This window comes from Mastigoproctus giganteus, chromosome 5 (assembly GCF_048544385.1).
Source record: "Mastigoproctus giganteus isolate SK-2022 chromosome 5, ASM4854438v1, whole genome shotgun sequence".
In the NCBI taxonomy this organism is placed as follows: domain Eukaryota; kingdom Metazoa; phylum Arthropoda; class Arachnida; order Uropygi; family Thelyphonidae; genus Mastigoproctus; species Mastigoproctus giganteus.
In genome coordinates, this window is record NC_143579.1 from 214867087 (window position 1) to 214883780 (window position 16694).

The window sequence follows — 16694 nt, forward strand, 5'->3', positions numbered from 1 at the left end:
AGGATATTTCAGAGACTGCTGGTAGTCATTGCGTTACAAGTAAACACATGGGTTGTGTTAGGGTAGCTAAGAATAGAAACAGAAATATTGCTCAAAACATCAAAGGCAGATATTGTTGGGATATCAGAGACGTGGTGTCACACAGATATAAGTAATGCAGAACTGGAATTTGGGGAATACAATGTATATAGAAAGGATAGACAGGACAGGAGGGGAGGAGGGGTTATGCTATTAATTAAGAAACACATAAAGTCAAAGGAAGTGAAGCCAGTTGACATCGATGGACAGGGCAGTGTCGAGTCAGTTTGGTGTGACATAAGCATAGGGAAATCAAAATTGAGAGTAGGAGTGTGCTATAGGCCTAATGACTCTGATGAGTATAATAATATATTGTACAGGGAAATAGAGTGGGCCAGTAAATCAGAGAGTCTTATAATGGGGGATTTTAATTTCCCAGATATTGACTGGAATTTGTGGGTTGGTCACTCGCACACTAGCAAGGCTTTTGTGGATTTATTGGATGATTGTTTTCTACACCAGCATGTTCGTGAGGCAACAAGAGGGAGCAATACTCTTGATCTGATTATCAGTAGTGATTCTTCATGCATTAAGAACCTGCAGATAAATGAACCACTAGGTGGCAGTGATCACAGTGTGTTGAAGTGGGATTTACTCACTTGATCACAGTGTGTTGAAGTGGGATTTACTCAAGGAGGTAACTACCATCAGAGGTAAAGGGAAGGGTTTTTGTTTTCGTAAAGGCGACTATGATGGTCTGAGACAGTATTTAAATTCTATACAGTGGGACCAACTGATGATGTTACCAACAGCAAACTCAAAATGGGAAGCATTCAAGGAACTAATCTTGGTGGCTACCAGGCTTTACATACCAACTAAGAAATATTGTTCAAGGTTTAGGCCTAAATGGTTGTCAGATGGACTAATGAGACATGTGGCAGAGAAGAAAAATGCATGGGATACATACAAATTAATGGGTGACATGGAAGCCTATGATAGATATAAGTTGGTCTGTAACCAAGTCACAAAGGAGATTAGGCAGGCAAAGGCAGACTACGAAAAATCCTTGGCAAAGGATGCAAAGAAAAACAGAAAGGAGTTCTTTACATACTTGAACTCGAGAAGGAAAGGGATGAATCAGATTGGTCCACTGGATATTGATGGTTCAATGGTTGAGGATCCTGCTCAGGTGGCTAACAATCCAAACGAGTATTTTGCATCTACATTCACGCATGAGGAGTTATTCAGGAAGGAGAATGATGTAGGTAAAGTAAACATTGGCAGTGAGCTGGATGATTTTGTAATAACTGAGAGGAAAGTGGAGGAGAGATTGTTGAGGATAAACATAAAAAAGGCACCTGGGGTGGATGGGATCTATCCAGTTATATTAAAGGAGGCAGCAAAGGAAGTATGCAAACCCCTAGCCATAATTATGAGAGCTTCTTTGGACTCAGGGGAGGTACCCATAGACTGGAGATGTGCAAATGTAACCCCAATTCACAAAGGAGGATCAGAGGCTGACACAAGTAATTATAGACCTGTTAGTTTAACTTCTGTTCCAGGTAAATTAATGGAGGCACCGGTTAAAGAAGCACTGCAGGATCATCTAGATAAGAATTCAGTTATAGCTCAGACGCAGCATGGTTTTGTTAAGGGCAGGTCTTGCCTGACCAATTTGATTGGATACTATGATGTAGTCACAAAAGAACTGGATGCAGGGAATAACTTTGATATTATATATTTGGATCTTAGAAAGGCTTTTGATACTGTTGCACAAATTGGAGCAGTGTGGCATTGGAGGCAAACTGCTGCTATGGATAAGGGGATGGTTGAGTGGCAGAAGACAGAGAGTGGTAATCAATGGACACTGCTCAACGTGGACTAATGTTATTAGTGGAGTTCCTCAAGGTTCGTGTTGGGTCCATTGTTGTTTTCGGTGTTTATGAATGATATTGATGATGGGATATCAAGTTTAATGTCTAAGTTTGCAGATGATACAAAGGTTGGCAGGGTCGTTAAGGACACTACTGACGCTATGCTGCTGCAACAGGATCTGGAAAGGTTGAACAGATGGGCTGAGAGGTGGCAAATGAAGTTTAACATTGACAAATGTAAAGTACTACATATGGGTAACAGTAACCCCAGAGCAATGTATCAACTCTGCGGTACTAAACTGACAGTGGTGGAGAATGAAAAGGACCTGGGGGTAATTGTGCAGGCAGATATGAAGTTCTCTGAGCAGTGCAGACGAGCTGCAAGAGTAGCTCATGGTGTCTTGTCAATGATATACAGGAATTTTTCTAGCAGGGATAAGGAGGTGATTATTCCCTTGTATAAGGCAATGGTTAGGCCACATCTTGAGTACTGTATACAGGTCTGGAGGCCTCATTTCAAGAAGGATGTAGAGCTGCTGGAACGGGTACAGAGAAGGGCAACAAGATTAGTAAATGGAACAAAGGGTTGCTCTTACGAAGAAAGGCTTAAGTTTTGCAAATTACAGAGTCTGGAGACTAGGCACCGGCGAGGTGATCTGATAGAGGTGTATAAGGCTTTGAATGGTTTGAGCATGCTCAATGCCAATGGGATTCTTCATCTTTCTCAGAATAATCACCTCAGAGGGCATAAATTCAAATTGAGGAAGGACAGATGTAGGATAGATGTGCGTAAATTTGCCTTTGGCCAGCGGGTGGTTGGTTGGTGGAACCGACTTCCATCACTTGTTGTTGAAGTTGATAGCCTAAACAAATTTAAAGCTCAACTGGACAGGTATTTCGAACGAACGGAGGGGTGAAATGGGAGAGGGTTTTTTATTTTTTTTTTTTTTTGGCTGATGCTGAATAAGCTTGCTTTCTTGCATCATATGCCTCTACTAATGCTAATGCTAATGCTAATAATAATAATGAATGATAATAAATCAAATTTTATATCCATAATAACTGATGCTTCCAATATAAAAAAGTTTAAACTGTACCGTGTGTTGTGCACTACTTTATACCAGAACAAGGAGTAAAAGTTATGGTTTTAGATTTTCAGCCAGTTCTAACGTCAGAAAAATTAAAAACTATTTGTTGTTAGTTATCAAAAAAAAGTTTTGGGGTTTTGTGGTGATAACTGTAACACCAATTTTGAGGTGTGAAACAGAAAAGAGAAAGCAATATTTACAGCCAATTAAAGAAATAAATGGGAAGAAATATTGTGGGTGTGGTTGTGGTGCCCATATTGTTCGCAACTCTCTTCAAACTGCAGTTGATGTCTTAACTATTGAAACAGAAGCCCTCGTAGTAAAAACTTATAAGTATTTTCACATTTACACCATGGGCATAATCCAGCTGAAAGAGTTCTGTGAGCTTGTAGACAGTAAGTACAAAAAATGTTCTGAAACATGGCAACAACCGATTTCTTTCTCTACCTACAGCTATTGAGAGGACTGAGGGGAGTGTATTTGTGGTTTGTTCATGGACAACTCACTTTATTTAACAAAACAATCCTGGCAATGGAGAAAACAAAAGTAAGTGCGACTGATATTGTTATCAAGCTTGAAAAATTGAAAATAAATTTTGAAGAAAGGTGGGATAATAAATATGCTGATATGATCATGAAAGAATTTACAAATTTTTATGATTGATGTATCTTTTACATTGATCTATGGAGGAAATAGTGTTGGTGGAGCAGAATCTTTATTTGGATTAACAATAGTGACACTAGCAGCGAACATGGCCTGAAATTGAAACTTCAGCTGAAAAAAATCAATGAAACACTCAGATATGCTGCAATACACTCGGATGAACTGTTCAATGAAGTGGTAGTTGCCGAGGCATTCTGGACTTCAAACTGTGACCTGGAAAACCAAGGATATAAATTCTGAAGAAAAATGGGTTCAACTCATTAATCATTTCAAGGACCAGAACATTTCTACTCCTAACCTTAGCTGAGTTGTAGAGTATATTTTCTACCTTCCAGGTACTTCTGCTCCAGTTGAAAGAGTGTTCTCAGATGTATGGCCATCAATGTTTAGATCTAATTTTGTGCAAACTAAACATTGAATTAGGCTGCACCAAATTTTATGAAAAAATTAAGAATAACAAACCACTTTTAAAAAAGGTTCATGCTAGTAATAAATAAGAGTGGTTTCAACCAAATGATTAATGATTAATTAATGTTTTTAGCAGTAAGTTTGTTATGCCCACAATAAATTATATTTTATAACTTTGTATTTATGTTCATTCTTTTGTCTATATGAGATTCAAGTACAGTTTTTTCAGTGAGTTTGACTTCAGTTTTTAGGTAAATAAATTATAAAAACAGATTCAATATTGTCATCATTTTTAAAACATTTCTATCTCAGGGGCCATATGTCTCAGTTTGGTTGCATGAAAATACAGGATAGAGAGATAATAGAATTTACACTGATCCAACTATTTTATAATAGTATCATAATAATTTGATATCATTTAGAATAACTGTACAGAATTTTGTCCTGGTTTTCATTCTTCACAAAACGTTTTGTCCCAGTTTTGAACTTAAAAAATATGGTAACCTTAGAATACAGATATTAATGAAAAAATTTTATAATCCATGACAACACCAGAAGATTAAGGCAAGCTGTGCAAGAACAACTTCTCTAAGTGTAAGCCAGCCATCCCAGACAAGGTGGCCCATGATCACCGAAAGCATGCTTGTGGTCCAGATCTAAAACCTGACAAAAAAAATTCATCAGACAACCTCGGGACTATAGGAGCAAAGGCTTTAAATCTTTTTGAACACTGAAGGAATTTACAGCACAAACTTTTGTAACACAAAACAAAACGTATGAAAAAAAAAAAAAAAAAAAAAAAAAACCTTTTGACAAGAAAACTCCCATTATAAACAAGGTAGAAAAATAGAAATATTTGGTAGCTAAAGGATTAAATTTAAGTTTCAGTCATTCTTCAATTAATGTAATAAATAAAAACATATAACGATGTGCTTACAATGCACTTACCATTCAACAGTTTTCATATATATATATATATATATATATATATATATATATATACACACACACACAAGTATGCTGCTTACTGTGATCAGGGATAATGTTATCATTCAAGTAGTGTTGTTGCTTTTATAAAATCCCAACCAGACATATAATTAATACATAGAAAAAATGCTTATTGTAATCAGCGCTTCGGTTTTTGTTTTCATTTCTCAAACTCTAACACGTTACGGGTTTAATTACTGTTGTTGTTTTGTACAGCTCATACAGTTGTCAGTGTCATTATTCCATGAAAGAAAGTATTGCATTCTGTACTCCTACCAATCTGACTATTTCACAGCAGAGCATTTACCCTTTTACACTTCTTGATTTTAATATTTTCTTATTTGTTTTTAATGGATTTCCACAAATATTGACAGTTTCACTTTCTTGAAAAAATAATGGACAGTCAATTAAAATATTTTATATTGCTTCATTTTAATGTTTTATTTCTGCCCACTTCCACCTTTTTATGACAGATTTCCAATCTGCATCAATAAACATCACTGAACAGCTGCATTCTTGTTTCATTTGTTATCATTATCAGTTAAGCTGTGTCCTGAAGTGGTCTCAATAAGTGGCATCCACTATAATGACATTTCACTTTAAAAGATGCAAATCTTGAAACCAATGATATTTAACCAATATATGTGATTTCTACTTTTAGTAACATCACGATAATGGTATAAAAATTGAGTATTTTCATATTGTTAAAAGCCATGACCACTTTATCTTTATTTGTATGTTTTTATATATTGCATTGTTCATGTAAATAAATTTAACTTCTATTATTTATAAATGCATTATCAATAGTTTACAGCAGAGAAAAAAAAATTTTTTGATAAGTATAGGAACAGATCTCCCTTGTAACAAGTTACAAGGGAGATCTGTTACAAGGGAAACCCGTACATTAAGGATATTTTATGACTATCCTTAATGTACGGGTTTTTATTCCTGTATTATTAAAAGATAATAACAGATATGCACTTGTCTTTTCATAACAACTGTTCTTATCTTAATTAAGTTTAAAATGGATTATCAAGTTTAGCAATCTTTTGTAGTACAAACCCTTTGGAAATAGCAGTTTGTTTGGTTGTTTTTTTTTTTTTTTTTTTTTAGGAGCATTAGCAACTAAGGCCATATTGCTCCGGGGACATGTGGTGGTCATTCCCTAACCTTTCCACATCCTCCATATTTGGTGGTCACAGGCTCGAACCCCGGTCTAATCAAGAAGCGTGTGCTACGCACTGCTGCTCCTGCCCACCTGGCTACGGAGGTGCCGGAAATAGCGGAGAGCATCAACTATTTCCAAAGGGTTTTCACCAGTATCACTAGATGCTGTGACCCAGTGGTTTTCAACCTTTTTTTTAATAACGGCACCCCTACTCAATTTTCTGCCTGTTAGATCCGGTTCTCTCCCTCTGTGTGTGTGTGTGTGTGTGTGTGTGTGTGTGTGTGTGTGTGTGTGTGTGTGTGTGTGTGTGTGTGTGTGTGTGTGTGTGTGTGTGTGTGTGTGTGTGTGTACTCGTATATATCTAATATTAAAAAAATATATGTTATATGATAGTTATTACAATAATATAATTATAAAAATTACATTTCATAATACATTTCAGTATATAATAATTTTATTCTTTATATAGAGGTACTAAGTAAACATCAATTATAGATCACCATAAAATTAAAAAGATACTGTACACCTTTTTATAATGAAATAAACATATAATTTTTTTAAAAAAAATAAGTTTAAGTAACTAAACCCAAATTACATGGCACCCCTGGAATGTTGTTGCGGCACCCTTGAAAACCACTGCTGTAACCCAATGATATAACTGCCAGAAAATATGCATACTGTACACCTTTTTATAATGAAATAAACATAAATTTTTAAAAAAACAATAAGTTTAAGTAACTTGAACCTAAATTATGTGGCACCCCTGGAATGTTGTTGCGGCACCCTAGTTGAAAACCACTGCTATAACACAATGACATAACTGCCAGAAAATACAGAACCAATGACATAACTGCCAGAAAACATTTATAACTAATGGTAAATACCGTTATTTGAAATATTTCCACAATTAAGCAACCATAACCCACAACTAATTTGAAAACTGGCCTTGCTGCTATTTAACACTTTGTATTTCATAGTACAGCACTTTATCATAACATTCTAGCAACTTCAAAAATTATACATATTTCTTTCCAGTTTAACAAAAATCGGGTTTAGCAGACAGGCTTTATCATCATATAGTCTTGTTAAAGTGAGGTTTTACTGTATAAAAGTTTTGTTACTGCATAAGTTAGTCATGCAATAGCAAAAATGCAATTGCTATCCCACAATATAGATGTGATTTTGAGGTTATACTATATAATTATCATAAATATCCTTGGGAAGATAATCATATACCAACATTAGAAAATAAAAATATAAAAAAAAAACCTAGTAGTTAGGTTACTGATGTACAGTAAATGTACATAAAGAGCATAACATTTATTCTTGTATGTTAAGTGAAAAACCATGGCACAGGCATTAAAAATTAAAATTATAACTCATTTAAATGAATAACACTTTATTCCATGTTTTTGAAAGTAACAATTCATTTACTGATACTGTAATGTTGAGAAAACACTACACCCAGAACATTCAACATACAGCAAACTCTCGATTTACTGGGATCGGATTAACCGGGACACTTCAAGATTCCAAATTTAAAAAAAAAATCAACCAGAAATCATAAAATTCAAGTAATAAACAGAATAGGTATAAACAGATGTTCTGCAAGTCGTAAATAAGCAACAAGAAGCAGCATTATAAGTTATCATTAGGAGATTAGTGTGCCTATTATCTTGCAACCCCTGCTGTCTTCACACCCACCACTCAAAAAAAAAAAAAAAGGACCAAATGTTTAGTTTATTTTAGTGTGCCGCATCGATTGTTGTGTTCCATCCGCAAAAGGGTAAATTTTGTTTTGTTATGCATGTCAGGGATGTTGGAATTTTTTTTTTTTATAGTAACCTTTTTTTGTTTAGGAATCACGAAAATGATTAGCAAATGCAAGAGTTGTGCTTTCATTTAAACAAAAACTTGAAAGTATTCAAAAGTTTGAAAATGGTGCATCCGTTAAATCTCTAAAGAACCATTATAATGTTGGTGACCAAATCATACACAACATTGTAAAAAATAAAGGGAAGCATCGTATTTGACACACGAGTAGTGTGTCGTAAGTTCTTTATCTATCGGCATACTTTTTACGTAGGTTGCTGAACATTTTTTGATACAGCAAGTCCCCGACTTACATAACTTCTGACTTACGTTACGTTATTTATATTTTTTTTATATGACTGAAGATTTCAAGTGAAGAGGAACACACATTTCACCATAATGTAACAACTCACAGAATTCCAGCTATCGGTATTATCGCAAATGCAATAAGATCGAGTTTACTACCTTTATAATTAATTGCACTAACAGAAAAAGCCCAGTAACCTGGAAAGTGCAAATTGTTTTGTTTTATGACAGTGACCTCCAGAAATGTGCTTTAGTAAAATGTGAGCTCGAGTGGAGTGATAATAGTGAGTTTCCACCTTAACCCTGTGAAGTTCTTTTCAGAAAATTTAATTTTGACCATTATCATGGTGCCGACTAAGAGAATAAGTGACAGCGGTACTAATAAGTCTATCAAGAAAAGGAAAGCGATCGAGTTGGATCAGAAAATTAAAATAATAAGGATGTATGAAAATGGCCAAACATTTAACAAGTATAGTGCGAAATTCAGATTTGTCAGTGGCAACGGTGAACACAATAAAAGAGAAAGATAAAATTCAAGAAACAGTCAGCACCAATGAAGGCCAAGGCTACGAAATACATACCAGTTTTTACAGTACAATAACATGCATTTTTTCTTCCTTTTATGTTTTCTTTTCTTATGTGCCACTCAGGTTACTTCACCGCTGTCCCCAGATAAAGTTTTTAATTGAACTAATTAAAAATATATAACTATTTTTCTTCATTCTTCTGAGGATATTATGTGGTTTTTGTAATTCTGGCATATCAGGGATACAGTAGCAATATTTTATTAGTCATTCCCAAGTTATGCAAATCTCGACTTACGTAAGAAGTCCTGGAACGTATCTCTCATATGTCGGAGACTTATTGTATTTTTGGATTAACCGGGAAATCGATTATCCGGGAATATTTTTTACCATCTATCCCAGAAAATTGAGAGTCTACTGTACTAAACTATTACTTATTTACAGATAAAGTTTCTGAACCCACTTTGGGATTCTGTTATCAATTCAAAACACTAAGTACAACTACCTTTAGGCAGAGACAAAAGGAAATATATTTCCTTTTATCTTAACATGGAGTTAAGATGAAAGTTAAGTAGCATCCATTTAATTTAATTCTAATTTTAATAGCATTTATTAATCATTTCATTTTTTTAAAATCCGAGAAAGAAAAGGGAAAAAAATTCGAGATAAACATAATGCACGCTGAAAATTTCAATTCAAAAAGCACAACTGAATGAAAATATAACTATACATTTTATTTTACTGTATATTGAAATAAACCTAAAAATAAAAAAAGAAGAAATGTCATAATGTAATAACCAAAGAAAGATGAGGAATAAAGCTAACCAATGTGTTATTTATAATATAAACTGTAAGTCACTGTATAGAAAATCAAACCATCATTAAGTCAGACAAACAATAGATAATGTTAGGTATAAAATATATATGTTAATAAATATAAAAATCAAATAAATAATTTATGGTCAAAAAAATCAATTGAAAATGGTTTTCAAAATGAGAAACAATTCTTAAAAAAATATTTATAAAAGTATGCATAAAGAAGTGAAAATGTAGACTACAGTGATTTATACATAGCTTGGGAAAAATAATTACAAAAGTGCTTATACCAAATTACTCACCGAATTAACAACTTAAGAAGTTGCAGAGGAAACCTAAACCTGGACTAAGAACTGTTTCTCTATGACAGAGAACAGAGGCTAATGATAGCAGAATATTCTTCATAACTGGTGAGGTCACAAATATTGCCTCATGGTGGCACCTTCAAAGTGAATGCTAATTATTTACATTTAAATAACACTGATGGTAGGTGAGCTTAGGACTGATACTTCATATATTGTAGAAAACATGATGCCGTGAGTGAACAGTCAACAATAGTACAGATTACACAGACTGTATGTGCTATTTACATCCTGAAATGTAGGCAGTTTAATGGCAAATGTAGTCACAAACCTGAAATAAATAGAAACTTAACATCAATATATATATATATATACCCATAAAATAGAAAATTAGAAATGTAAGGAATTTATCAAAATACATGTATAGATCTCATTTTCTTTCTTTTTAATTGTAAATTTATATATAAATACATGCTTGCTAACTTTTAGAAATCAAAAAATTGGACACTTAATACGTAAAATGGCATTTCCAGTATTTTATTCCAAATTAATAACTAATTAATGCATGTAATACATTGTAGAGAAGTTACAAATCACTGTCAACATGAAATGCAATAAACTGTGTTTTAAAGTTATTTGGCTCTGCTTATTTATTTTTATTTGATTAATTTATTTTGCATTCTGTTCAATTCACAGTATTGGCATTAATACAAAATCTTCACATTCCATGATCTGGCAGAAGTTGACTGTAGTGCCCCATGCCAACTTACAGAAATCAACTAACACAGCACAGTCACATTGCTCAACAAATTCAAAATAACCTAATCTTCTTACACAAACAAAACACACAGTTAAAATAACGTAACCTTTTTTTTTTTTTTTTTAACAAAAACAGAATTACAATGCATAACAAAGAACAAACCACCAATAACCAGTAACAAGAGCAACAGGCCACTAAACTCCATCTGAGTTGTTAATGCTACTTACAATAAAATAAGCAATAAAACAGATTTAACTATTTATTTAAAAAATGAAATATTAAATTAAAATCAAATTAAAAAATTAAATATTTGCCTGTTAGAATATACGATATACAAGGTCCCAATACATTTTTTTCACATAATGTTAACATATACTGACATATGGTTGCTATACTTGGGCTAAATACTGGCACAACCACCTACCATCAGATTTTAAGTGTATATCATTAAATTCAGCAGATCCATAATTAAAAAACAAGTTAAAGTACTCAGTGCATTATATTTCAGGCACATCAGATTTTTATTTCTTAACTTAATTTTTTCTTTTCTGTGATTAGCAGAAGTGAAATGTAAATAAGTAATTATCTGTTACCATGAAAGGTTACTGTATAAGCTGGAACAGGTTGGGATTCCTGAAAAGATTCTAATATGGACTGCTGGGTGGCTGCAGGAAAGAGAAGGCAGAGGGTTGTGATTGGTGTAACATCATGAATGGGGTCCACCAAAGATCAGTTCTTGGACCACTGTTGTTTCTCATTTTCATAAATGACATTGACGAAGGGAAAGAAGGCACGATGTCAAAATTTGCAGATGACGCAGTAAAGATTGGCAGAGTCATTAATGATCAGTGCCAAGCAGCACTCTTTCAGGATGACTTGAACAAACTTCAAAGATAATAAGAGAAGCATCAGCTATGTTTTAATGCAGCTGACTGCAAGGTCTTACACTTGGAGAATAGCAACCCCAAAATAAATTATACACTTTGTGGGATTGAATTAAAAACAGTGGAGGAAGAGGGATCTGGGAGTTATGATACAGGCAGATATGAAGTTTTCTGAATGGTGTAAACAGGCAGCCAGGAAAGCCCATGGTGTCCTATTGATTTATTGAATGTTAGCCTGTAGAGATAGGGAGGTCATAATCTCACTGTATAAGGCAATTGTAAGACCACATTTGGAACATTGCATTCAAGTATGGAGACCTCATCTGAAAAAAGACAATATGGTTCTTGAAAAGGTCCAAAGATGGGCAACTTGAATGGCAAGGGTGGCAAAAGGACAACTGTAAGAGGAAAGACTCCAAATATGTGGGCTACAGAACTTGGCGACCAGGCACCTGAGAGGTGACTTGATTGGATTTAAGTCCCTGAGAGGAATTGGTAAAATGAATGATGGTGGAATTTTCACTGTTATAAAGAATTCAAGAATTGGGCCATAAATTCAAACTACAGGGGCTGAGGTTTAGATTAGATTGTAGGAAGTTTTCTTTTATTTCTGGAATGAACTGCCCTCACAGGGAGTTGAGGCTGAAGTTTGAATAAATTCAAAGGTCAACTAGATAGTTTCCTATATGAGGAAAGAAGCATATAATTTGAATTTTCTTATCTACTTTTTTTTTTTTTTTTTGACTAGTGCAGCAAAAACCAATGGATTCCTTGCACTATATAGCAAATTACTATTACTAATTGATTAACTAATAATATATAAAAGGATTTGTTTACTTATTTCTTTCTGGATTTAAAGAAAGATGTAATAAAACATGTATTTAAAGTTTCTGCTGTGATTAATGTAATAAGAATTGTTACTATATAATATTAGTAACAAAGCAACCACTTTTATGCATGAAGCATTTAATTTCTGCACATCTACTCACATTGCTCATTCATTCCTCCAGTCAGTGCACAGCAACAAACGTAATATCAAGTGCTTCAGATACAATACAGGTATAATAGCCTATATGATATTTATGAGTCATAGGTTAGATGTCAATGGTAAAGGTAAAGAATTTTCCTTTCTTAAAGGACTACAATGGTGTTAAAGTTTTTAAATTCTTTTCAATGGGACCTGCTGTTGATGTTAACTGCAAATTCTAATTGGGAAGTGTTTTTTAGGGAAGTAATTGTAGAAACTACTAAGCTTTTTATACCAACTAAGAGATACTGTTTCAAGATTAGACCTAAATGAATGTCAGATGAACTGATTATTTGGGGACACAGAAACCTACAGTAAGTATAAACTAGTATGCAATTAAGTTGGTAAGGAGGTTAGATGAGCTAAGGCAGATTACAAGAAGGCTTGACAAGAATGTGAAGAAAAGTAGCAAAGAATTCTTTGCTTAGGTTAACACTAGAAGGAAAGGGATGAATCACACTGGTCCATTAGATATGAATGCCATAACTTTGATGATTCTGTTCAGGTTACTGATAAAATAAATAAATACTTTGCATCAACCTTCATGCATGCAGAAATTTTCAAGGATGACAATACCTGAAGTAACCAAGTTATAAATGAGAACTAAATGATTTTGTAATAACCAAAATGAAGAGAAAGAAGAAAAACTGAGGCGAAAAGTAAATGAGTTGGGTAATGTATGCAGTGCATTACATTTTAGGCTCATTTAATTTTTGTTTTTGAAATTAAATGAATTTTTTCTTTATCTCTGATTAACAAATGTGAAAAGAAAATAACTACAATAAACTCTTTAAAATCTGGCACCCTTGTGAATTCAGAGGTGCTGAATTATACAATTTTCCAGATTTTAAAGAGGTGTACTGAGTGGTTGAGCACATTCGGAAAAATGCATTTCAGTAAATATTAATACTAACAACTGAACTTATTTACATCTATATATGTTTATATTGATAAAAGATAGTACTAGTGGTTAAAATGTAAACAAATGACAATAAACAAAGTCACAGCAAATGTGACTTTGTCAAATGAACAAAATTAACTATTCTTCTTAAGGAAAAATGAGTTTACTTGCCATTTTACGTGACATCTTATGAGTTTGTGACGTTTACATAAACCATTTGTCCATGGTATAATAATGTACCATGGACAAATTCCATCAATTTCTTGCAAGTAATAACAACAATTGACATCTCATTTTTACCACCATTATATCTACAGCAGAAAAAACAACATTCAGTCAAGGTCTTTTAAAACACTAGGTCTTCTCTTCCATCACTTTAGCATGGAGTGAGAAACCACGTGATTGACGGAGCTTCCTGTTGTTTTTCTTTGCACCTGACAAACTGTATGACTAGTAATAATGGTGACAAAAAACTATAGTTGTGAGAAATTAAACTACTGTTTGTGTGTGAGATAGTAAAGGCACTGTTTATGGAACAGATTAACCACAGATTTAATGAAGCATACATTTTTTGTCCGTAGCCAAGTGGTCAGAGCAGGAGTGCAATAGCACATGCTCTTTGAGTAGACCGGGGTTCAAGCAAGTAATAACAACAATTGACATCTCATTTTTTTCAGCAAGCCCCTGACTGCTGAATACGGTCGATCTGCCAACCCGCACTGGACCAGCGTGGCAGATTATGGTCCATTTCCCTCATCATGAATTGTTGAGGAGGCCTCCATCCTGGAGTGGGTTGATAATGGCTGCACTTTACCTTTTTTTTTACATTTTTCCACCTGTACCATGAGTACAATGAACAATTACAGAGAGAAATAGAGTGGCCAGTAAATCAGAGTATCTTATAATGGGGGATTTTAAATTCCCAGATATAGACTGGAACTTGTGGGTTGCTCAGTTGCAAACTAGCAAGGCTTTTGTGGATTTATTGGATGATTGTTTCTACAGCAGCATGTTAGAGAGGCAACAAGAGGGAGTACCACTCTTGATCTGATTATCAGCAGTGATTATTCATGCATTAAGAATTTACAGATAAAGGCACCACTAGGTGGCAGTGTTCACAGTGTACTGATGTGCGATTTACTTAAAGATGTAACTAGCATCAGGGGTTAAGGGAAGGGAATTGCGTTCGTAAAGGTGACTACAATGGTCTAAGAGATTTTTAAGTTCTATACAGTGAGCCAACTGACCATGTTACCAACAGCAAATTCTAAATGAAAAGCATTCAAGGAAGTAATTTTGCAAGCTACTAGGCTTTTTGTTCTAACTAAGAAATACCGCTCTAGGTTTAGGCCTAAATGAATGTCAGATGAACTAATGAGACTCGTGGCAGAGAAGAAAAATGCATGGGATGCACATAAATTGCCAGGCAACACAGAAGCCTAGGACAGACAAGCTAGTCTGCAATCAAGTCACAAAGGAGGTTAGGCAAGCAAAGGCAAAATTATGAAAAATCTTTGGCAAAGGATGGAAAGAAAAACAGCAAAGACTTCTTTACTTATATAAACTCTAAAAGGAACAGGTGAATCAGATTGGTCCACTTGATATCAATGGTTTGACTGTAGATGATCATTCTCAGATAGCTGCCGAATTAAATGAGTATTTTGCATCTACATTCACACATGAGAAGTTATTCAAGGAGGAGAGGGCCAGATGTTCATCAAACTCTAACAGGGAGTTAAATGATTTTGTAATAACTGACAGCAAAGTGGAGCAGAAATTGTTGAAGTTAAACATAAGAAAGGCATCTTGGATAGATGGGATCTATCCAGTTATATTAAAGGAGGCAGCAAAGGAAGTAACCAAACCCTTAGCCATAATTATGAGAGCTTCCTTGGATTCAGGGGAGGTACCCAAGGACTGGAGATGTGCAGATGTGACCCCAATTCACAAAGGAGGATCAAAGGGTGACAGGTAATTACAGACCTGTTAGTTTAACTTCTGTTCCGGGGAAATTAATGGAGGCACTGGTTAAAGAAGCATTGCAGGCTCATCTAGACAAGACTGCAGCAATAATTCAGACAGCATGGGTTTGTCAAGGGAAAGTCTTGTCTGACCAATTTGATTGGATACTATGACATGGTCACATAGAACTGGATGCAAAAAATAATTTATTATTATTATTATTAGCCATAGGGTGCAAGGAAGCCTGAGGCTTATGCTACACCAGCCAAAAAAAAAAAAAAAAATTTCTGAATTACCCTGAGAGAGAGAGAGTGAGAGAGAGAAGTAGAAGGGAATCACCAAGAAAGAGAAGAATGATGATATCCAGCTGGGGACCCTGGGGGTGCCAAGCCCATACTCACCAGATGTGAGCCCCCGTGGACACTCCCATAGACGACAATGGCAATTCCGGCTACATGTTAAAATCGCATATATATCATATACTTGGATTTCAGGAAAGCTTTTGATACTGTTGCACATGGAAGATTACTGTACAAATTGGAGCAGTATGGCACAAAGGGCAAGTTGCTACAAGATAAAAGGATGGTTGAGTGGGAGAAGACAGAAAGTGGTAATCAACAGGTACTACTCTACATGGACTAATGTTATTGGTGGTGCCCATCAGGGTTCAGTGTTGGGCCCATTGTTGTTCTGTATATTTTTTAAAATTTTGATGAAGGTATATCAGGCTTAACGTCAAAGTTTGCAGATGATACAAAGATTGGCAGGGTTGTTAATAACAGTAAGGACAGTATGCTGCTGCAAGAGGATCTGGAAAAGTTGAGCAGATGGGCTGAGAAGTGGCAACTGAAGTTTAACATTGACAAATGCAAAGTACTGCATATGGGTAGCAGTAACCCCAGAGAAAAGTACCAACTGGGTGGTATTACACTCAGGATAGTGGAGAATGAAAGAGACCTTTGGGTAATTGTGCAATCAGATATGAAATTTTCTGAGCAGTGCAGACAGGCTGCCAGAGTAGGTCATGGTGTCTTGTCAATGATATACAGGAATTTTGCGAGCAGGGATATGGAGGTGATTATCCCCTTGTATAAGGTAATGGTCAGGGCACACCTTGAGTACTGCGTACAGGTCTGGAAGTCTCATTTTAGGAAGGATGTAGAGTTGCTAGAACGAGTATAGAGAAGGGCAACA

At 34.9% G+C, this 16694-nt stretch overlaps 1 protein-coding gene across 5 annotated transcripts in view; it reads right to left on the bottom strand.

Moving 5' to 3' along the window:
• LOC150086088 (DNA-binding protein RFX2-like) overlaps positions 1-16694 on the bottom strand; it is a 483547-nt gene that overhangs the window by 387065 nt on the left and 79788 nt on the right. For all 5 annotated transcript variants that reach the window (XM_090374368.1, XM_090374370.1, XM_090374371.1 and 2 more), the window contains exon 3: positions 9967-10297. The gene's annotated coding sequence lies outside the window, so the exon portion shown is untranslated. The remainder of the gene's footprint in view (positions 1-9966; positions 10298-16694) is intronic.